Below are 22,375 nucleotides of genomic sequence, written 5' to 3'. Positions count from 1 at the left end.
AACTGCTTGCCAACAATGAAGCATCATGCAGGAATTTCCTCAGTGGTCCAGTGGCTAAGACCACGCCCTCAGTGCAGGGGGCCTAGGTTTGATCCCTGGTCAGGAAATTAGATCCCACATGACTCAACTAAGCATTTGCGTGCCACAACTAAAGATCCTGCATGCCACAACTAAAAGAACTCACATACTATATACTACCTTGTACTTAGACAAAGACCTGGAGCAGCCAAAAAAAAAACCCAACTTTTTTAAAGAAGTATCATGCAAATATAACCTGCCTACAAATAAAACTACCTGGGCTTCCCTTGTGGCTCAGCTGGTAAAGAATCTGCCTGTAATCCTGGAGACCTGGGTTCGATCCCTGGGTTGGGAAGATCCCCTGGAGAAAAGAAAGGCTACCCACTCCAGTATTCTGGCCTGGAGAATTCCATGGACTGTATAGTCCATCGGGTCACAAAGAATCGGACACAACTGAGTGACTTTCACTTTCACAGATAAAACTAAAGCGGGGAAATTCTATGTGTTCCCAATTACAGTTTTGCATGAATACCCCCTTGAGAAGTCAATGAAAAAATCAGTGCCTGGTGGCCGGAAGGCCCACATCCCCCTCAACACTGGCTCTGCCTAAAACAGTTCATTTTAATTGTCCTGAAAAGCAGGTCGAATCGTCATCCTCAAGAAGCAAGAAAGGGTAGCAGCCATAATCACCGCGGAAAGTTGAAAACAATACTGACATCATACCATGCTGGTGTCTTTCTAGGAAAATGTGTATCCTGTCTTTGCTTTCCATCTGATTATTAATAACAAGCCTGTGACCTGCCCTACTGCAGGAATGACCCCACAGTCCAGCAAGGAGTAGGAGGAAGCACCCAAGGGTGGCTGGGCAGTCATGGGGCTGTGATTTTGCTGAATCCTAGCAGGGCAGGGCCAGAAAGAGAAGCCAGACACAGGGGTGCTCGGAGAAGCTGAGGGGTTTGGCCTGCGAAAGAGCCACACACAGGCAAGGAATTATACATGGGGCCTGTTTTTCTGTACTAATTGCTCTTGGCCATCAACATAGGCTAATTTCAAGCTCTGTGCTATACAAGAGAGCAAGACTTTCACAACTACTCCTGACCACACCTGCCAGGATGTGGACTCAGAGATGAGAGAGGCTCGGTCAAAGGAAGCGACAGCCAGCCTCCACCCAGAATGGTCCTGGGCAGGCGATGACTGTCTGAGAAGTGGTGATTTGAGAAATGTACCAACTCTCACGGGCTTCCCTGATAGCTCAATTGGTAAAGAATCCACCTGCAATGCAGGAGACTCCGGTTCGATCCCTAGGTCGGGAAGATCTGCTGGAGAAGGGATAGGCTACCCACTCCAGTGTTCTTGGGCTTCCCTGGTGGCTCCTCTGGTAAAGAATCTACCCACAATGCAGGAGACCTGGGTTTGACCCCTGGGTTGGGAAGATCCCCTGGAGAAGGGATAGGCTACCCACTTCAGTATTCTGGCCTGGAGAATTCCATGGACTGGTTAGTCCGTGGGGTCGCAAAGAGCTGGACACAACTGAGTGACTTTCACTTTCACCAACTCTTAAAATGCTTCCCCTCTCTCTTCACCCCACTCACCCTAAGCCCACCAGGTTACTGCCTAAAATTCCCACAATTCAGACAACTCTTTTAGTTGTATTATTTGTTTTGCTTTTGTTTTGCAGGGAGGCAGCTGTGCTGCATGGCAGATGGAATCTTAGTTCCTGGACCGGGGATAGAATCTGTGCCCCCTGCGCTGGAAGCTCTGGAAGCTCGAAGTCCTAACTGCTAGACCACCAGGGAGTTCCCCTAGAAGTATCATTATCTCCAAAAGACCTTCATAAAATGCAAACATGGGGGACTTCCCTGGCAGTCCAGAGGTTGGGAGTTCGCCTGCCAGGGCAGGACGTGGGTCCCATCTCTGGTCTGGGAAGATTCTACGTGCTGTGGGATGCCTAATCCCTGAGAGCCACAACTACTGAGCCCGCACTCCAGAGCTGGTGCTCTACAATGAGAGAAGGCACTGCAATGAGAAGCCCGCGCACCTCAATTACAAAGAACCCCTGCTCGCCACAGGTAGAGAAAGCCCATGAGCAACAAGGAAGACCCAGCACAGCCAAAAAATTAAAATAAATAAATGAAATGAAAATATGGAGAAAAGGTAGAGTGATTGAGGGAAAAGACTAACAAATCCATTAAATCATTACCCTCCAGGAACTGTGATCTTGGGGGCAGAGAGGGGAAGAAGGGGTCAAGGCAAGGGCATTAGATACTTAGGAGGAACAACCAGTCTAGAAGATCCAGTTTGCTTGTTCCTGAGGCTGGCCTCTACAGGTTAAAAACTGCTAAAAACTTCACCAGACGATCACATCTCCACGCACTGAGTCCTGTCTGACCTCATCTCTTGATGTACATAAAGAAAAGACAGCCATCTTCATCTGTCATTTTGACCTCTGCTGCTGCTGCTGCTGCTAAGTCACTCCAGTCACGTCCAACTCTGTGCGACCCCAGAGACGGCAGCCCACCAGGCTCCACCGTCCCTGGGATTCTCCAGGCAAGAACACCGGAGTGGGTTGCCATTGCCTTCTCCAATGCATGAAAGTGAAAAGTGAAAGTGAAGTCGCTCAGTCGTGTCCGACCCCCAGGGACCCCATGGACTGCAGCTCACCAGGCTCCTCCGCCCATGGGATTTTCCAGGCAAGAGTACTGGAGTGGGTTGCCATTTTTACCTCAGATCTTGCTAAATGATTGTTTATAAGCTTACTGCCCGGTCGGAGACTTCTGAGATTTGAGGTTCCTTGGCCAGCAATGGTTTTCAGTACAAATCTGTAAAAAAAAAAAAAAATCTGAGTTTTATCGATTTCCATGGCAGTGGGGGGTGGGGGGCATCTGTTTACACGAAGACTGCTGCTCCGGGAGCACTTTCAAGACCATTTTCTCCTCCTAAACAAAGTGAAGTTAAGGGCAGACTTCCCTCCATCTCATGCTGCTTCGATGCCTAAGGTGCCCGTTCTTTTGCTCTTTCTTGGCAATTCTTTTGCTTCTGCTTAGTGACTAGAACTGTATTTGCTGACTGTCAAGCCTCTGCTTTCATTGGCGGTGGCGCCCCCATTCAGAGCATCCGTATTACCTCATGACTTATGGCACAGTGCACACTTTGAAAGCTAAGAACTGGAAAGTTTCTCTTTTGGCATGTTTCCCCCAGTCGCCTAGGCAATTTCCACATGCAACACTTTCCGTCCTCATTGAGAGCAGAGTTGAGAGGGCTTGAAATAAAAGACCTTGCAGGTTTACAGGACTGAGTAGGGGGGGTGGGGCAGCCATCTCCACTGGATGCCAGGACGACTGGTCAGTTCAAACACTTTGGTCCAAAGCCCCAGTCAATGCAGAGGAATTCAGGGCCTCATTTCTCATGATTAAGGGTAGCCTTCAGAGCCGATTTTTTTCCCCCTGGGCTGACATTTAGCCCAGTTATAAAACCAAGCAACGAGACAGTCAGCTTTTGTAACGGCCAGGCTACTGAAAAGAGATTGCTGGGAGAGAGTCTTGAATTATCACTGGGAAGGGGGACTCTGTAGCCAGGCTGCAGGGTGAAATCCAGGCACTGGGACTTCATGGCAGCCACAGATGGTCCTCTGAGAGGCATGCAGACACAGGAGAGCCGGGTCAACTTGGGAATCAATATGGGTCAAATTTGGAAGTGCTCAGAGCTCCAGTCAAGCTGAGAGTGGCCAGGTTGCATATGAAGCAGCACTTGCTTCACCTGAGAAGGCCAAGGAGCAACAAGGAAAAGACAGGAAAGCTCACTGGACCTCCGGGGGATGCTAAGGGTGTTATCTCAGGCTCTCCCTTGGGTAAGCCACACACATCTCTTCCTCTGCGTCCCAGAGGCTACCTTAGGGTGAGAAGGACGAGGAGGCCCATTTTTATCTGTGAGACACCAGACTCTACCCAAAGGGACCGTTTAAGTTACTGAAGCTTTAAATGAAGTTGGACCTTTAGTTCCTTTCCCCTTCTAATCAGTGGGTGAAGAGGGCTCAGGGAAGACCAACAGAGTTCTAGACAAAATAACGAAGTGCATCTTCTCTGCACAGCCCTGCTGCAGTGTGGATCGACCCTGCCCTCTTGCTACGGGAAAAGCAGGGCCTGGCCCCCTGCTCCTCAGCCCACGTGGTTCCTTCACCTCCAGGCAAATAGGACCCTCCGGGCCTTTGGTCCTCCTCAGGTCCTCCCTGTCGATGACAAGCTGCAATTTCCCTCCGTCCAGCCCGAAGGTTTGGGCTTCTGGGCTCCTCTCTCCCTGGCTTGTGTTTGCAAGTTTCGCACACATCAGGCATTTGGTTATTTTCGCTCTGCAGGTTCTCTTCCCAAATTTCATCCCTTGAGGAGGAATTGTCCTTTGTTCTCTTCCAAGGTTCCCAGGGGAAGGACCAGACCTAGGATGCATCCTGGCCCCAAGGCCATGAATGCGATGCAGAAAGAGATCCTTGAGAAGGATCTCAAAGCTACACGCAAACGGACGAAATGCAGGCTCCTTAGGACATCTTATATAGACACAGTGTATCTAGGATTAAGTCAACAGGAAATCTTGGAAAAAAGAAAAAGGGTCTATTATGTTTCTAAAGATGCCCTGGTACAGATGTTGCCCCGTCCTTAACCGCAGCCGCACTCGCACCCCTCCCTGGTGCTCTTTTCTTCCCTTTCATTTGCCTATCTTTCTCCTAAGGGCCCATGAGTAATAACAACAATGAAGAATTGCCAACACTTACTGAGCACTTACTATGTGCCCCAGCTCTGTGTTACGTGCTCATCATACGAAGCCACATCTGTTCTCTGTGGTTGAAGAAATACTGGGGATGGAAAAATAAGCGGAGGAAATTGCGGCCAGGGGTGTGGAGCGGTGGCCGGAAGACGCTGGGTTGGAATACAGACAAGACACAGGCTCCCCAAATCATGCTGGACGCAACTCCTTTCGAGCTAATTTCCAGACTTTCCTGTTCCTTTTGCTGCCAAAACCCTCCACTTCTGTGGCCACACTCGCGGCTCTGTCTCCTCTTCCCTTAACTGCTGACTCCCGCCCCCACAATTCTATGAAACATGTCTTCAAGGTCACTGTGACTGTCTGCTGGCCAAACACAGTGTGTTTCCTCCCCCGTGGTCCTTGTCCTTTCTGACCTCACTGGCGATACTGGACGTAGTGAATGGTCTGCCTCCCAGGCAGGCCTCCTCACCTTCCTCCCTCTCTCTCTCCGGCCCACCTGATCATTTGCTGCGTCCTGTGTCTCCACCACCACCCCCTCCACCCCACACCCCCGTGTGTGGATTTTGCAGGGTCTCCTCCCCATCTCCTGTTTGCCGGTTGTAACCAGATGGTCTCTGTAGGGCTCCCAAACTCACCTCTCCAGCCCAGACTTTGCCCCACCATCCTCCACGCTCCACGGTTACCTCACCCTCTTGTTGTTGCTGTTTAGTTGCTAAGTCATGTCTGACTCTTTTTGCAACCCCATGGACAGACTGTAGCCCAGGTGGTGCAGTGGTAAAGTATCCACTTGCAATGCAGGAGCCACAGGAGACGCTGGTTCAGTCCCTGGGTCAGGAAGATGACCTGGAGACCCCCTGGAAATGGCAACCCACTCCAGTATTCTTGCCTGGAGAACCTCACAGACTGAGGAGCCTGGTGGGCTACAGTCATGCTCAGTTGTGTCTGACTCTTTGCAACCCCATGGACTGTAGCCCACCAGGCTCCTCTGTCTTCGGGATTCTCCAGCCAAGAGTACTAGAGTAGGTTGTCATGCCCTCCTCCAGGGGCTCTTCCTGACCCACGGATTGAACCAGCATCTCCTGCAGCTCTTGCATTGCAGGCGGATTCTTTACCACAGAGACCCCTGGGAAGTCCGTGCCACACCCTGTGTGTCCAAAAATAAATGTGTCTTCTTCCTTCAAATTTGCTTCTCCTCTAAAATGCCCATCTCCAACCTGTGTCTATGGCAAAAACAACCCCAAAGCCTTGGAGTCATCTGCTCCTGCTCTCCTTGGTCTCTACACACCCAGGCTCTCAGTGCCTCCCACGTCAGACCTCCCCTCCACCCCCACTCTCTGTCTAGGTCAGACCCTTTCCACCTCACCCCTCCTCCTTACACTGGTCTTCTAGCTAATTTCAGAGCCTCCACCTCTCCAGGGCTCAGTATTTCCCTAAAACATCTCATTGGAAAGCAATTTTCATGAATCAACACCTTTAAAATCATCTTTGATCTGGAGATTCTATGTCCAGAAATGTATCCTAAGGAAATTATTGAAGATGTGTGAAAACAAAGATTCATGAACAAGAATATTAAATTAAACCAGTTAAATGGACGAAGGAGGTGTGGGGGTTAGTGAAGACGTTGCAGTGAATCCATCGCTGGGGAACACAGTGTAGCCGTTAAAAACCATGCTTCAAAAGGATGTTCAGCGATAACAGAAATGTTTATCCTATGTTGTTAAGTGAAAAACACAGGCTACAATCTGGATCGTACACCATGACCTCCGTCTCAACCCACTCTGCTGCTCATTACATTCCAGTAACATCCTTTTTTCAGTTCTGTTAAATTCTTTCCTTCCCCAGGGCATTTGCACATGTCAGGAAAACTGGGAAACACTTTGAAATGGTGTGCATGGGGTGGGGGCAATTATGGATATCTTAACTAGTTTGCTCATCCTGGTTATCTATATCTTACCTTTTTTCAGAGCTAGTTTACAAGCCTATAAATTGTAGATAACTGTTCAGTTCAGTTCAGTTCAGTCGCTCAGTCGTGTCTGACTCTGTGTATTCCCATGAATCGCAGCACGCCAGGCCTCCCTGTCCATCACCAACTCCCGGAGTTCACTCAAACTCACGTCCATCGAGTCGGTGATGCCGTGCAGCCACCTCATCCTCTGGCGTCCCCTTCTCCTCCTGCCCCCAATCCCTCCCAGCATCAGAGTCTTTTCCAGTGAGTCAACTCTTCTCATGAGGTGGCCAAAGTACTGGAGTTTCAGCTTTAGCATCATTCCTTCCAAAGAACACCCAGGACTGATCTCCTTTAGAATGGACTGGTTGATCTCCTTGCAGTCCAAGGAACACTCAAGAGTCTTCTCCAACACCACAGTTCAAAAGCATCAATTCTTCGTCATTCAGCTTTCTTCACAGTCCATCTCTCGCATCCATACATGATCACTGGAAAAACCATAGCCTTGACTAGATGGACCTTTGTTGGCAAAGTAATGTCTCTGCTTTTGAATATGCTATCTAGGTTGGTCATAACTTTCCTTCCAAGGAATAAGCGTCTTTTAATTTCATGGCTGCAGTCACCATCTGCAGTGATTTTGGAGCCCCCAAAAATAAAGTCTGACACTGTTTCCACTGTTTCCCCATCTATTTCCCATGAAGTGATGGGACCAGTAGATAACTGAGAATAATGCAAATGATTATTTTCCATATACCAGTGAATTCTGTCCAGGGGTGGTTGTTGTTCAGTGGCTGAGTCATGTCCGACTCTTTCTGACCCCATAGACCACAGCATGACAGGTTTTCCTGTCCTCCACTATCTCCCAGAGTTTGCTCAAGTTCATGTCCATTGAGTTGCTGATGCTGTCCAAGGGAGAGACAGCTAATTTTCTTGTACCCAATTTGACATCTGAATATTTGTATTTCATTTCAACATTCCCGATTGATCAGTGTGGTTCTTTGAAGTCTCCTTTGGGCCAGTTGTAATATCTTACTGGTTCTTTCATTACTTTATGAGTTAAATAAAATCTTTGATACACATTGATTGAATAGTTCTACAGAGTCATAATTTACCTTTTAAAAAAAATGTATCCTGTAATCTTGTTCCTCCCTTTCTTCACCTGTCTAAACCTTGCTCACGCCCAGGTCTCAGCTTAAATATCACATCCCTGGAGGGGCCTCCTGTGTTCTAGATGAAGTCCTCCACTACTCACTTTCTTATTTATTTCTTCCTTCATAGCACTTATTACAGTTTGTAATTATGTATTCTGCATGTTTATGAATCAAATTTATGAGTCAAATTACCTGTGATTTGCATTTTCTTCATTTTATTTGACAAATTTTCTATAATGAATATGTACATGTTTCCTAATATGTATGTATTTCCTAATGTTATCTTTAATCACTACTTTCAAAAGGAAAAAAAGGGAACCACAGTATGTCAATTGCCTCTTGCATGTCCAGTGAAACCTCCCTCCTCCAACTGCCCGGGCCACCCAGATTGCTCTCTTACTTACCCAGATTACTCTTGTTGCAATTATTTTCTGTTTCACACAATTACACTTACTGGAGCATTCAGGAACAGCATAATGAGCACCGTGCGTGTGTGTGTGTGTGTGTGTGTGTGTGTGATGAACCCCTATGAAGAATAAGCTGTGCTTCCCACCCTGGGGGAGTTTATAACCTAATGGGTACTTTATGACAGATTAAATGACAATGTGAGGTATTATTTAACAAAGTGCCAAAGCTCTGCTACACAAATGTTCCGGCTGGAGCTGACTGAGGGCCAGAACGATCAGGTGGCCTTATGCCATCTCAGGTTTTCAGTTTGTTAGTTCTGTGGGTCGAACTAGGATGCAGCCTCACAGAAGCCCTGACCATGGTTTGGCTTCTCTCATGCCCACAGGACTGAACGTGGCCCCAACACACAGCAGAGGCTCTTATGGATTCACTAATTCCCCGTGATGACTGGTGAGGTCCAGTCTTTGCACTTTACTCATCTGAGAAATGGGAGTTATGCTGAAGAGGCCCTCCCCACCCCTGCAGCGTTTGCATCCATGTTTACCCTATAAACCTCCAAGTTATTGAAAAGTTAGGTATTCATGATTGCCCAGCTCCCACTGGGACTCTTATAGGAAAGGTGGGGAATCACGCAAAGGCTGATGTAATTGATGTGTCTGAGTGTTGGGAGAAGGTTCTGAGACCTCCGCCTTGGGGTCCTCCCCTTGGCAGTGGCGGGGAGGGCAGCGGTCGTGACTGCTTCCTGTAAGTGGTCCTGTAGCCCGGGGCCCAGGCAGCAGCAGTGTTTCCAGGAAGATGAGAAGCTTTGCTTAACCAGAAGCTGGAGACCAATCACCTTCCCAGGCCAGGATCCCTAACAATTCCACGTAGTCAGTAGGGTGTCGACTCTCGGACAACAACTTGCTTAAGACACTAGTCCAGGAACCCTGGGGTCAGACTCTGCCATCCTCCCGTTGTTGGACATCCTGCCTGATATGAGTCTTCTCAGGGCCTCCTTGAAAATTGTCCCCCCCATCCACAGTCGCACCTTTGTATGGTGGCACAGCCTGAGCTAGTTCTGTGTTTGGATTTGTATAGTGATCTGTGGGGAAATGAATGAATCAAAGGAATTTTGACTGGAGAGGGAGTTACTTTTTCATCACAGAGCTCTCTAAACGTTGGGTACCATGCCTCTTCCAGGTAGCCTTAGAAACTGGCCTTAGAATATGGTTCTTGGCCTTCTGATCTCAAAGTAGTTTAATACTGCCCCATCACTTTGCTGACAAAGGTCTGCAGAGTCAAAGCTGTGGGTTTTGCCATAGGCATGTACGGATGTGAGAGTTGGACCATAGAGAAGGCTGAGCACCAAAGAACTGATGCTTTTGAATTGTGGTGCTAGAGAAGACTCTTTAGAGTCCCTTGGACTGCAAGGAGATCAAACCAGTCCATCCTAAAGGAAATCAGTCCTGAATATTCTCTGGAAGGACTGATGCTGAAGCTGAAGCTCCAATACTTTGGTCACCTGGTGAGAAGAACCGATTCATTGGAAAAGACCCTGATGCTGGGAAAGATTGAAGACAGAAGGGGAAGGGGACGACAGAGGATGCGATGGTTAGATGGCATCACCGACTCAATGGACATAAGCAAACTCCTGGAGACAGTGAAGGACAGGGAAGCCTGGCATGCTGCAGCCCAAGGGGTTGGACACAACTTAGTGATGGTACTGAACTGATATCCCTTTTTAGAAAAATCTCTGCCTGCATAACCTGGGGTCTCATTTCACGAGGAACCATGTATCTCTCCATCTCTCTTTTTCTCTATCACTTTCGGGAGGCATCCAACTGACAGCAAAGAAGTCATTATACCATCCCCCTAGTTCTGTGATGCTGTTTTCAGGAAAGGCTCCCAGGCTGGATGAATCAGGGTCTAAACCAGCGTGGCCATGATTCTGGAGCAGCACCTTGGGGTCAGGGCACTGGTGCTGGGTGGTGACTGGGAGGGGCAGCCAGGGTCCCAAGTTGTGGACTCCGGGGCACCGTGCGGATTCCAGGGCCCGCCGGTCTGGAGAGCATCGTGGGCTGTCTCCTGCTGGATGGGAAATTCTAGCAGCCAGAGGTGGGGCGGGAACACCAGAAGGACTGTACCCTCTGCTCACAGTGTGGCCTTTTATCCCCCTCCAGGGAAGGATGAAAAACCGCCCTGCAAGTCCTGCAGCCTGGCTGTGATGATCTGCGCGGCAGGCATGTGGGCCACATTGTTCTGCCTCTCCGGGAAGATCTTTGGCTCTCTCGGCCCTGGCTGGCTCCCAGCAGGCCTCCCTGCAGCTCTGCTCCGAGGCCTGGATGCCTGGCCTGATTAATACAGTTCAGCTTTCCCCAAAGGTGCCTGGGGCTGGGGGAGCGGAGCTGTGGGGAGCAGGAGGCAAGTCGTTCTAACAGCCTAATTGAACGATCACTTTTATTTTTCCTCTGCTGTTGACTTCCTGTTTACCGCTCCTTCCACAAGCTGTTTGCAGCCCCACGATGTTTTAAGATTCTCTTCATTCAGGGAAAGCCAAGAGACAAAACTGCAGTCTGCCTGAGAAAACAAAAGAAACCCGGGCTCAGAGGAACCGTCTGACTCCCCGTTGCGGGGGTGGCTGCCTACCACTCTGCCCTGCGATGTGATGATTGCAGTCATTAAGCCTGTCTGGTGGTGGGAGGCTGAGTGAAGAAAAACAACAATAAAAGAGAGAGAAATGAGTCCCCGGGACTGAGAACTGTGCAGGCAGAGGAAAAAAAAAAAAAAATCCCCTGCACTCCTTTTCGAGTTCATAGCCAGAAGGATAAACACCACTTAATTTGCAAAAGATTGCCATTTGGAGATGATAAAAAAAAGTAAATGTGGCTGGAAGAAACACTTACATGGAAATCACCAGATCCTGTGCTGAGAACGTGTGTGAATTTCTCAGCGGTCTCTGTTTGCAGCTGGACTCCAGGGCAGTTTGGGTTCTTGGTTTTTACAAACAGTGTGGCGGACTCGGGTGAGAGGGTGATTCCGCCCCCACCCTTCCTGGAGTCATTTATTGATGTCCTGTACACGTTTTCAATCGTCACAACTCCTGTGTGTGTGTATTTTAAATGGTCACAACTCTGTGTGTGTGTGTGTGTGTGTGTGTGTGTGTAGCGGGGATTGGGTTGTGACCACGGGGCAGGTTCCATCCCTGGTCAGGGAACTAGATCCTGCTTGCTGCAAGTAAAGATCCCATATGCCACAACTAAGATCGAATAGCCCCGTGTGCTGCAACTAAGACCAGTCTTAGTTTCATTTAAGCACAGTCAAATGAATAAATACTTTAATAATAATAAAATCTAGGTGAAGATATGGGCACCCATCGCCACCTTCCACGGACCAAATGGGTCAGAGGTCCATATGTGTACCGCCACTGCCCTCTAGGGGAAGAAATGCATGGAGCTGCCCACTGTGAGGACGGTTTCCAGGCAATGGGGTAAAACCTCAGGAAGCCCCTTACTCACTTTAATGGCATCGGGTGTGTGCATGCATGCTAAGTCGCTTCAGCCATGTCTGACTCTGCAACCCCACGGACTATAGCCCCCCAGGCTCCTGTGTCCATGGGGATTCTCCAGGCAAGAAGACGGGACTGGGTAGCCATTCCTCCTCCAGGGGATCTTCCCGACCCAGGGACAGAGCCCGTGTCTCCCGTGGCTCCTGCATTGCAGGCCGATTCTTTACCGCTGAGCCACCGGGGAAGCCCAAAGGCATCCGGTAAAGAACCCCAATTTTTAAAATTTATTATTTATTTATTTTTGACCGTACTTCGCTGCTGCGTGGGCTTTTCCCCACCTGCAGGGAGTGGGGACTACTCTTCGTTGAGGTCTGCGGGCTTCTCATTGTGGTGGCTTCTCTTATTGTGGAGCATGGACTCCAGAATATAGAGGCTTCAGTAGTAGAGCACAGGCTCAATAGTTGTGATGGACTGGTGCTTGTGGGATCTTCCTGGACCAGGGATCGAACTCATGTCTCCTGCATTGACAGGCATATTCTTTATCACTGAGTCACCAGGGAAGCCCCCCAAACCCTAATTTTATGGTTAGGAGACTGGTTTCAGGCTTTATCACTTGCTCAGACTGACAAACCTCCTAACCTCTCTTAGCCCCAGTCATGCCCTTTGTACCTAGTTGGTTCCAGGCATCTCACAACAGCTTGGATGAGCCGGTACTGCGGAGGCAAGAACATAGCACATAAATAAACATATGCTGTATGGTAACTCTAGGATTATAAGGTCGTGCATGCCTGCTAAGTCGCTTCAGTTGTGTCCGGCTCTTCGTGACCCCATGGACTGTAGCCTGCCAGGTTCCTCCGTCCATGGGATTCTCCAGGCAGGAACACTGGAGTGGGTTGCCATGCCCTCCTCCAGGGGATCTTCCCGACCCAGGATTGAATCTGAGTCTCATATGTCTCCTGCATTGGCAGGCGGGTTCTTTACCACTAGCGCCACCTGGGAAGCCCATAAAAAGTAAAAGTGAAAGTGTTAGGGGCTCTCTGTGACCCCATAGGTTTATAAGCAGCCAGGTCCCTCTATCCATGAAAATCTCCAGGCAAGAATAAAGGAGTGGGTACCATTCCTTTCTCCAGGGGGTCTTTCCCACACAGAGATCGAACTTGGGTCTCCAGCATTGCAGGCAGATTCTTTACCATATAAGGTCAGAGATGCTCAGTTACTAACAGTAGTTACTGAAGGCCTGTCACGTACCACGCTCTCCTGTAAAAGCTGAAAATGTAAAGTAGACATGACTAAGTCCATGGTTGGGGGAGACGAATAATAAACTATCAATAAATAAGGTAAAATTGTTCTACCAGCTGGTGTCCATGGCTGCGGGGAAATGCATTTAGGATGATGGCATAGAGTAAGACTGGGGCTGGGAGGTGGGCACTGCTTCAGTTAATCCAGGTGGTCAAGAAAGGAACAGAGAAGAAAGTGCCCTTATGAACAGAACTACCCTTGGACCAAGGCACATGGCAGTCTCTGGGCCCTGTGTGAAGAGGACTCTGGGCATCCTCACTACTTTACTGTTTGGACACCAGGGAAATGCTTTTCCACTCTGCTGTCATGAGAGGCGGGGGCCACTTAAGAGAGGGAAAGAACAATGAACTAATGAGCTAATTGGTTAAACTCTTCTCAGATGGCATCAGTGCAAAGAATACTGCCTAAAGAATTGTTTCCCAGAATTCCTAACATCCTTTTTTTTTTTTCGGTGTTTCTTTGTGTTCTGGAGATGCCCATGATGCAATGTTAATAATTCATTTTCTCTTAAAGTTGCATGTAGGTTGGTCTAAAGGTTAGATGCCTGATGCATACCAATTATTTTCCTTGACAACGACATGGACATGCAAGACTCATCAAAGAAGAATTTTAAAAATTAAGAATATTTAAGGCTTCCTTGGTGGCTCAGTGCTAAAGAATCCACCGGCCAACGCAGGAGACACGGTTTCGATCCCTGGTCCGGGAAGATCCTATATACCTCGGAGCAAGTAAGCCCATGCACCATAGCTACTGAGCCTGTGCTCTTGAGCCCATGTTCCACAACACGAGAAGCTTGTGCACTTTAACAAAGAGTAGCCCTGACTCATCATAACTGGAGAAAAGCCCTCACAGCAAAAAGACTCAGCAAAATAAATGATGGACATTTTTAAAAAATTAATACAACTTTGGTAAATACTTCTCCAAAGTTCTTCAGCTTTATTTAAATAATTCTAAGTTAAAATGGTTATACCTGCCAACTATAATATGTATTTATGTCATCTTAAATAATTTTGAATGTTTGAGGAAAATAACTTCTTGAAAGCATAAGTGAGAACATTTTAACTTTTCATTGTGTACACTTAACTTTCAGTTACATTTTTAATGACAATATATTCAGATTTTGTACCTCTGAGGACAATAGCATTTAAAGTCTTTTAGATCATTCATCTCAATAGAATACAAATTATTCAAAGATGATTTTATTAGTGATTTCACTTTAAAGGAAAACAATGAATTTCTGTGAAGTAAACATATAAGTTATGAATAATGTATGTCTCTGTCGCTCATTCTAATGCCACCCGCCAACCCACAGACTCCTCAAATATGCACAATAATAATTAGATTCAATTTTGTTTTGTATTTTACTAACATACAGTCATAAAAACCATAAGTTTATGCATATTTTTCCATTTTGCCATTAGAAAGGCATTTGTCACGGTAAGAGGACAGAGCATACCTTATGTTAGAGTTTTAGTGGTGTGTGGGGGCCTCCATTTGTAGTCTCTTCCTGGGCCTCTTGAATGTTAGAGGTGAGCCTGTGGGCAAGGAGGCAATAACACAGTCAAAGGTCCTGAAACAGCAAAGCATTTGGTGTATTGGTGTGGCCCAGCCTCGGTAGTTGAGGTTGGAAGCGTGGGCCGGGCCTTGTGACATGGTTAGGGGTTTAAATCTCCCTATCCTGAGAAACCAGGCGCGGGTGTTAGGCTGGAGAAGATGGTTCTGGCTGCTGTGCAGAGAGTGACATCTGGGGAACCAGAGGAGAGGCGGAGACCTGACTGTCAAGCTGCTGCATTAGTCCCAGCAAACAAGAGTGCCTTTGACTTGGGTGTCGGGAATGGAGGTGATGAACTGGTCATTTGAAGGAAATCAAATACAGAATTACTGATGAATTGAGTGTTGGGGTAGGGAAAGAGGGAATGATTTCTAGGGCTTTGGTTTGAGCAACTGGTGTATAGTGGAGGGAACCTAGAAAGCAGAATGAGAACGTGGAGAAGACCTTGTACAGTGAGTCCCCTACATACGAACCTTCAAGTTTCAAACTTTCAAAGATCTGAATGCGTGTTCCATCAATGTCAGGCCTGAGTGACACTGCAGCTTGTCCTTTGACCCCTGTTGTTGACAGTCCTTCAGCTCCACCATCTCCCACCTCCCCTCCCTTCTCCAGTCAGTCAATAACTCTTCTTGCCTGTTCACGCAATGCCAACCTAGATGCCAGCTGTTGTACTGTACTTTTATTAACTTTTTTTTTTGCCGTATTGTACTAACTTTTAAAAGTATGCTGTACTTTTTAAGGTACTGTAATGTTAGATTTAAAATGTTTGTTTTTTTGTGTTTGTCTTTACATATTATTTGTGCTAAAAGTATTAAAAACCTATTGTAAAACAGTGTTATACAGCCAATTGTGTTAGTTGGGTGCCTAGACTAACTTCATTGAACTTATGAACAAATGTCACTTACCAATATACTCGTGGGATGGAACTGGTTCACGTGTAGAAGACTTACTGTGTTTGGAAGAAAAGTCCTGCTTAGGTAGAAGTGCTTATGCTAAAGGAGAAATCAAGAAGCTAGAGGAAATTTTAGTATTGTAATTTCTGTTCCTATCAACAGCCTTGCAGGTATCTCTGGGGTTTGTGACCCAGGTGCCAGTTGGAGCCTGACCATCCCTGCTAGATTTTGACAGGATAACTGAACAATTGGGCTTCCCTGGTAGCTCAGCTGGTAAAGAATCCGCCTGTAATGCAGGAGACCCCAGTTTGATTCCTGGGTCAGGAAGATCCCCTGGATAAGGGATAGGCTATCCACTCCAGTATTCATGGGCTTCCCTGGTGACTCAGACAGTAAAGAGTTCACCTGCAAATGTGGGAGACCTGGGTTTGATCCCTGGGTTGGGAAGATCCCCTGGAGGAGGGCATGGCAACCCACTCCAGTATTCTCGCCTGGAAAATCCCCATGGACAGAGGAGCCTGGTGGGCTACAGTCCATGGGGCCGCAAAGAGTCAGACATGACTGAGCGGCTAAGCACAGCACATCTGAACTATTAGCCACTGAATTCCTTCCTAACTTTGAAATTCTATGATTTTAAGGTGACAAGGTAGGACCTCAAAGTATTTAAATTTAAAGAGGAGACTTTTTAAAGACAGAAGAGGAGTCAGTCTGTAAACGTGGAGATGTGTGTGTGCCAGACTTTACACCAAAGGGGGTGCACATTCACGCAGACGTACTACAGTTAGAACTAGAAGACTAGATTAGATGTCACTGTGTGCTCTTCTATGAACCCACAGCGCTATGCACTCAAAACAAAGCCACAGACCACCAGGACGAGGAGGAACCTTAGGGCACAGCTGCTCTGTTAGTTGTCCTGATAAAGAAAGTGGGGCTAAGCTGCCACTTGATGGTGGTTGGTACTGTTACTGAAAGTGAGGTATGGCTTAAAAGCCAATAAAGAGGCCATGTTGGTGGACAGTTGGCTTTATTTTGGATGCCAGCAACTGAGGTGGGAGCAGGGGGAGGGCGGATGACTGTCCAAAGGCTGACTCCACCCTCTGGGCAACAGGTTTTATAGAGAAAGGGAGGGGGCTGCACACAGCAACAGCAGTTAGCTCTGACAGTCGTCTTGAAATTGGTCATTAGTGGTCTGACCAGCATCATCTTTTGATTGTTTTAAGTACAGTTAATCTTCAGTTCCAGGGTTGGTTTGTTTCCATTTCTTTGAGGCCAGTTCTTGGAATTGTGCAAGATGGAGCAGCTTATGTCATGCCTATAGTCTGATCATCATAGAGTTAACTTTTCCACCTGGTGGGGTTTCAGTATCTATGAGACAGCTCACAGGATATGGCTCAGAATAAGATCTATAGCCCTTGGGAAGGAACTAAAGGTCCTTGACGATGCGTAATGACTGCATTATTTGGTCTCCTCTGACTATTTCCTTTGTCTCTGTATTTAAGCATTTTGATTAAACTTATTCTTCAGCTAAAGTTTTTCCATAGACAAAAAGCAGGCAGAGGACATGGGAGGCTGCTGTGTTTCGATAGGATCACACAGGCGGCTGGTGGTGGATGTCAGCCCTGAGCCCAGAAGCTGGGACTTACAGCCCAGCGCGCTTCCCACAAGTCGAGTCTCTCTTCCTGGGGTGAAGCAAGGGGCTGCGCAGAGCCAGGACCTGACTTCAAAATAGGTCTCAGATTTCTTGCAGTGACAGCACATTCAGGCCATTTTCAGCTCTGTAGAACCTTATCATAAATCCCAAGAGCTCAGAGTTCTTTCATAAATATAGCAGCGGCATCCCCACTGCCATTCATTCAATCGACCATTCAATGAAACATTTATATGAGTGGCAAGCTCAGCGGTACTCAGGACACAAAAAAGAACACAGAGTGTCCTCAAGGCGCTGCCCGCCTCTGTGTGTGATGGGGAGGGTGGCGATGGGGGGACACTGACATCGAAGATTCCAATGCAGTGCGTTCGGTTGGGAACCGTGGTGGCAGCGTGCCCAGGGTCCCCGGGGATGGCCCAAGACTGGCAGCAGACACTGAGCCCTGGGCTGCAGTCAGGGGCTACTGAGAGTTAAACACGGGATCAGTTGCTCAGTCATGTCCAGCTATGTGCAACCCCATGGACTGTAGTTCATCAGGTTCCTCTGTCCATGTAATTCTCTAGGCAAGAATACTGGAGTGGGTTGCCATTTCCTTCTCCGAGTTAAACAGGAGAGAAGGGAAAAGTGTTGAAGGCGGTTTTAGGAAAGGGGAACAGAGCGCGCAAAGCCAAAGAAGGAAGGCAGAACCTGACACATTTGAAAAATTTCCTGTACTTGATACCACGGAGCACCGGGGTCAGAGCCGGGAGGCGGGGCGGGGGAGGGGGGAGCGGGACATGGGATGCGGGGTGGGCGGGGCCAGGGACTGTCACTTCTAGACTCTGGTGCTTCGATCCGAAGCAGGTGAGATTCCCAGGCCTTCAGGCTATTCGCTCCAGGGTCAAGAAATGCCTCCTCCTCCGGGGGGCGGGGGGCGGGGGGCGGGTGGGGGGCGGGGAGGGGTGTGGGGCGGGGATGCTTAACCAGTGGAAATCTTCAGAGCGAGTATCAAGGATAAGCACAGGCTCAGCAGAAGACCAGGAGCCTATTCATCACAAGGTACCTAGCATGTCAGTACGTGCTTACAGTATCTTCGTCATATGAACGAACGATGTGAACGCATCCGTAGAGATTCTTTGCTTTGTTCCCCACCGCCCCTTTCTCTCATGGGCCAGGGCCCAAATTTGATTAGCTGGGGTTGGAGAGAGAGGAGCCCCATGGGTTTTGTGTGTTAGATGCTTCAGACAAGCCGTCAACTTTTATCCTCACGACACCCTTGCAGTCCATACTGCAAATCCACAGTCTCTTACCCAAAAGTCAGGTGTGCTTCAGAATTCTGATTCATTTCACATTATGGAAAGGTAGCGCTGCACAATATACATTTTATAATAGTAAGCTCCCAGTGGACCCGGGGAGCACCTTGCCATCAAACAACATAAGCCCTTTCTGCCGGGAAGTGTAAGAATATTCACACTACGTAGAAAAACACGTAACCTCAGGTCACTTTAGGTCAGGTCTTGCTGCCAAGTGAATTATGAAACGCTTCTGGTTTGCCGAGTGCGGAGTCTGGAATGTGGACAAGGGAGTGTGGACCTCTGAAATCCTTGCTTTTTGGAGGAGGCAACTGAGGTTCCCAGAGTCAAACTCTACTCAGAGAGGGGGGATCTGGGTGAGGACACAACTTCGTCCAGCTCCAAAGCCCATGCTCTTTTCATGGCACATTCTGGGCTCCTCTGCTGGTCTGCTGCCTGATACAAAAAGGGATAAAGGGCAGACGTTGCTGATTCTCAGCTGCCCCAGCAATCAGTCAGTTCAGTCGCTCCTTCGTGTCTGACTCTTTGTGACCCCATGGACTGCAGCACTCCAGGCTTCCCTGTCCATCACCAATTCCCAGAGTTTACTCAAACTCATGTCCATAGAGTCGGTGATGCCATCCAACGATCTCATCCTCTGTCATCCCCTTCTCTTCCCACCTTCAATCTTTCTCAGCATTAGGGTCTTTCCCAATGAGTCAGTTCTTCGCATCACGTGGCCAAAGTATTGGAGTTTCAGCTTCAGCATCAGTCCTACTGAATATTCAGGACTCGTTTCCTTACCATGGACGGAGGAGCCTGGTAGGCTGTAGTCCATGGGGTCACGAAGAGTCGGACACTTACTGAGCGACTTCACTTTCACTTTCATGCATTGGAGAAGGAAATAGCAACCCACTCCAGTGTTCTTGCCTGGAGAATCCCAGGGACGGCGGAGCCTGATAGGCTGCCATCTGTGGGGTCGCACAGAGTCGGACACGACTGAAGCGACTTAGCAGTAGCAGCAGCAATACCGAAACCAAGTTTGGCGAGTTTTCTTTCTGGAATAACAATGCTGCCATCTAGTGGAAAAATCTGAGAACGACATCCGATGGACCCGGAGAGCGAGGTTGATTGGTGTGGAGGTGGCCTCTGTAAAGGGCAGCGGAATTTTTTTCCCTCTGTAACCTTGCAAGCCATATTTCAGGGACCAGGGAGCTGCTAATAAATTACCTCTATGTAATCTATCCTTCAAAACAAAAGAATGATAATAAGAATGAAACTTCTTTTACCCAATTGCCAGAAATTTCTGGACCACTTTCACCATTCTCACTCAGCACTCTCCCGTGCTTCAGACTTTCCATCGATTACAGAACCAACTCCATAGGCCTGGTTAAAATCACACTTGCCGCGCCAGCCATTCCCCACGACATAAACTCTCTGCTTTCACTGGGCCCTTATCTTACCTGTATCTTCTATTAGGGCACCTGGAACTGCCCACAACACTGCCTTCTTTGCTTGTTTCCTTTGTCAGACTCGTAACTCCTGTACATTTCGGGCTACCTGGAATATAGTAGGAGTTTGGTCACTTTTGAGAGATGAAAAATGAGAATGAATGTATTTCATTAGCTTAAAACACCCAAAATTTTGTTCATTAATTACATGCACATACAGTCAGAGCTGCCAGGCTCCTAAATCTTAGGTAGTTTTACTTTCAAAGTCCTTCTTAACATGCAGTTTGGTAGAGAGCAGGATAGAGAGAGTTTGGGAATATTTGTGCCCCAAAGAAGGAAGATTATTAAAGAATCGCAATACGCAGAATAGTGTGTTCCTCTAAGAAAATGATTCTTGGGACCTCCATGGTGGTCCAGTGGTTAAGAATCCATCTTCCGATGCAGAGGACACAGTTCAATCCCAGGTCAGGGAGCTAAGATCCAACATGCCGTGGGCTATTGAGCCCACGCACCACATACAACTAGAGAGATGCCCCCGCACCGCAGTGAAGATCCTGTGTGCCACAACTAAGACCTGATGCAGCCAAAAATAAATAATAATAATAATAATAATAAAAGGAATGACTCTTTCCTTGAGTTTCCCATGTCCTCTTTTCTTTTCTTAGTGTCTTGAATTTCTCAAAATAAACCTTCAGATGAGTTAGTCAAGGAAACAAGAAACTATACACGAACTATGGCACTTAAGAAGTTGGGGTTAGGTTACAAAATACACAGAAATAGTTATCTTTTCAGGTATGTGTATTATTTTTGCAATAGCTTTATTTAGATATACTTTACATGCTGCAAAGTCACCTATTTAGAGTGTACAATTCAGTGATTTTTAGTATATTTACACAGTTGTGTGATAATTGCCACAATCAGCTTGAGAACATTTTTATCATCCCCCTCCCCAAAACCCTGTACTTCTGTACCCTGTACTATCTCCTCCCAGCCCCCAGTTCCATCACCACCCCAGTCCTTGGCAACCATTAATCTCCTTCCTGTCTCTAGGGGTTTGCCCATTCTTGACCTTGCAGGATAAATGGAATCATATAGTATGTTGTCTTTTGTGTTTGGCTTCTTTCACTTTAGCATGATGTATTCAAGGTTCATCCACGTTGCACATAAAGGTTCGTGCGTGTGTGCATGCTAAGTCACTCCAGTCGTGTCTGACTCTTTGCGATCCCATGAACTATAGCCCGTCAGGCTCCTCTTGCCCATGGGGATTCTCCAGGCAAGAACACTGGAGTGGGTTGCCATGCCTCCTCCAGGGGATCTTTCCCATCCAGGGATCGAAACCCGAGTCTCTTCCATCTCCAGCTCTAGCAGGAAGTATCCCAATTTGTAGTGGCGTTTGACAGTTCACAGACATGACACCCTCCAGGTAACTGTTGACAGCTAAATCTTAGGCTGCCTTCTCGCCCCACGCACCCCCACCCAGCACCTCCAAGAATCACAACTAGGAATCTTCCAGCCTCATCCCTTGCAGGGGCTGAGGAAGTAGACTGGTCTCCATTTAGGAAATATAGCCAATTCCTAGGCTTCCATCATAGAAAGACCTAGAACTAGGAGAGGGCTTGGAAGCCAATCACTAACCTTCCCCTTTGACACACAACACACGTGGCCAGTGGGCAAAAGTGTGTTTGGGGGTGAGAGAAGGCGGACCCAGGAAGGACCCCAGGAGCCCACAAACTAAGAACATTTTCTCTGCCATCTTTCACCAATTTTATTATTTTTGTTATTTTTCCATTAGAGGGGTAGGGAAAAAAAAGCAGGAGGGATGTGGGTGTGTATATTTCTTGGAATCCAGAGGTTCAAAGAGGGGAGGAAATTCATCAAAAATGTCCCCAGTACAAAAGTTGGCAAAACAAATAGCTCTCTCTCTCTCCTTTTTTTTTTTTTTTTTTTTCAATCTGAACTGTGTAACAGGAGAAATTCTCTCACAAGGGGAGAGTGTTTCTGAGCCAAGTTTAGGCCTAGGGAAAATTTTCCAGCATGTCAGGAACGAAGCTGACGGTCCATTAAGGAGGAAAAAAAAAAAGCACACACACACAAAAAAGTGCTGGAGGAAAGCGTAAGGCGGAGAAAGCTCCAGGATTCAGACGGAGCTTTGCATTCGAGACCGGACCGCAGTGAGAGACCCCAGGAAGCTCCCTCTAAAGGGAGGCTGCGGAGATGCACCCTGGGCTCCCAGCCCTAGTGCACACTTCCTGTTCTGCCCCTGGACATTCAAGCCAAAACTTACAAAACATCCTTTCCCCTGGAACCAAGTGCTTGCTTCGGGAGACCCACCCCTCCCCACGTCAGTGATCTCAGCCTGCCCTCCCCTTCCTTCCGCGGAACCTCTCCCACATCAGAGGCGCTCGGCTTCCCGAACAGAGATGCTGGATCCGCCGTAGCAGGTGATGCCCGAGGGAGCGAAGCGACCGGGGACCACTGGCCACGAGGTAGAAACGGGGGG

The 22,375-nt window shown here is 47.8% G+C and overlaps 1 protein-coding gene and 1 long non-coding RNA gene across 6 annotated transcripts in view; both read left to right on the top strand.

The window, feature by feature from the left end:
• LOC129642998 (uncharacterized) overlaps nucleotides 1-2,842 on the top strand; it is a 52,690-nt gene extending 49,848 nt beyond the window's left edge. Inside the window, exon 10 of the long non-coding RNA XR_008709969.1 lies at nucleotides 1,697-2,842. This is a non-coding gene — a long non-coding RNA (uncharacterized LOC129642998). The remainder of the gene's footprint in view (nucleotides 1-1,696) is intronic.
• A 19,284-nt stretch (nucleotides 2,843-22,126) lies between these two features.
• The window catches only part of TACC1 (transforming acidic coiled-coil containing protein 1), a 129,359-nt gene continuing 129,110 nt past the window's right edge, over nucleotides 22,127-22,375 (top strand). Inside the window, exon 1 of one of the 5 annotated variants that reach the window (XM_055567044.1) lies at nucleotides 22,127-22,361. The gene's annotated coding sequence lies outside the window, so the exon portion shown is untranslated. The remainder of the gene's footprint in view (nucleotides 22,362-22,375) is intronic. The other 4 variants (XM_055567041.1, XM_055567042.1, XM_055567043.1 and 1 more) reach the window with 4 other exon arrangements.

Source organism: Bubalus kerabau, chromosome 2, assembly GCF_029407905.1.
Source record: "Bubalus kerabau isolate K-KA32 ecotype Philippines breed swamp buffalo chromosome 2, PCC_UOA_SB_1v2, whole genome shotgun sequence".
Classification (NCBI taxonomy): Eukaryota; Metazoa; Chordata; class Mammalia; order Artiodactyla; family Bovidae; genus Bubalus; species Bubalus kerabau.
Note: the sequence above shows the minus strand (reverse complement) of the source record. Positions and strands in the feature narration are given on the sequence as shown.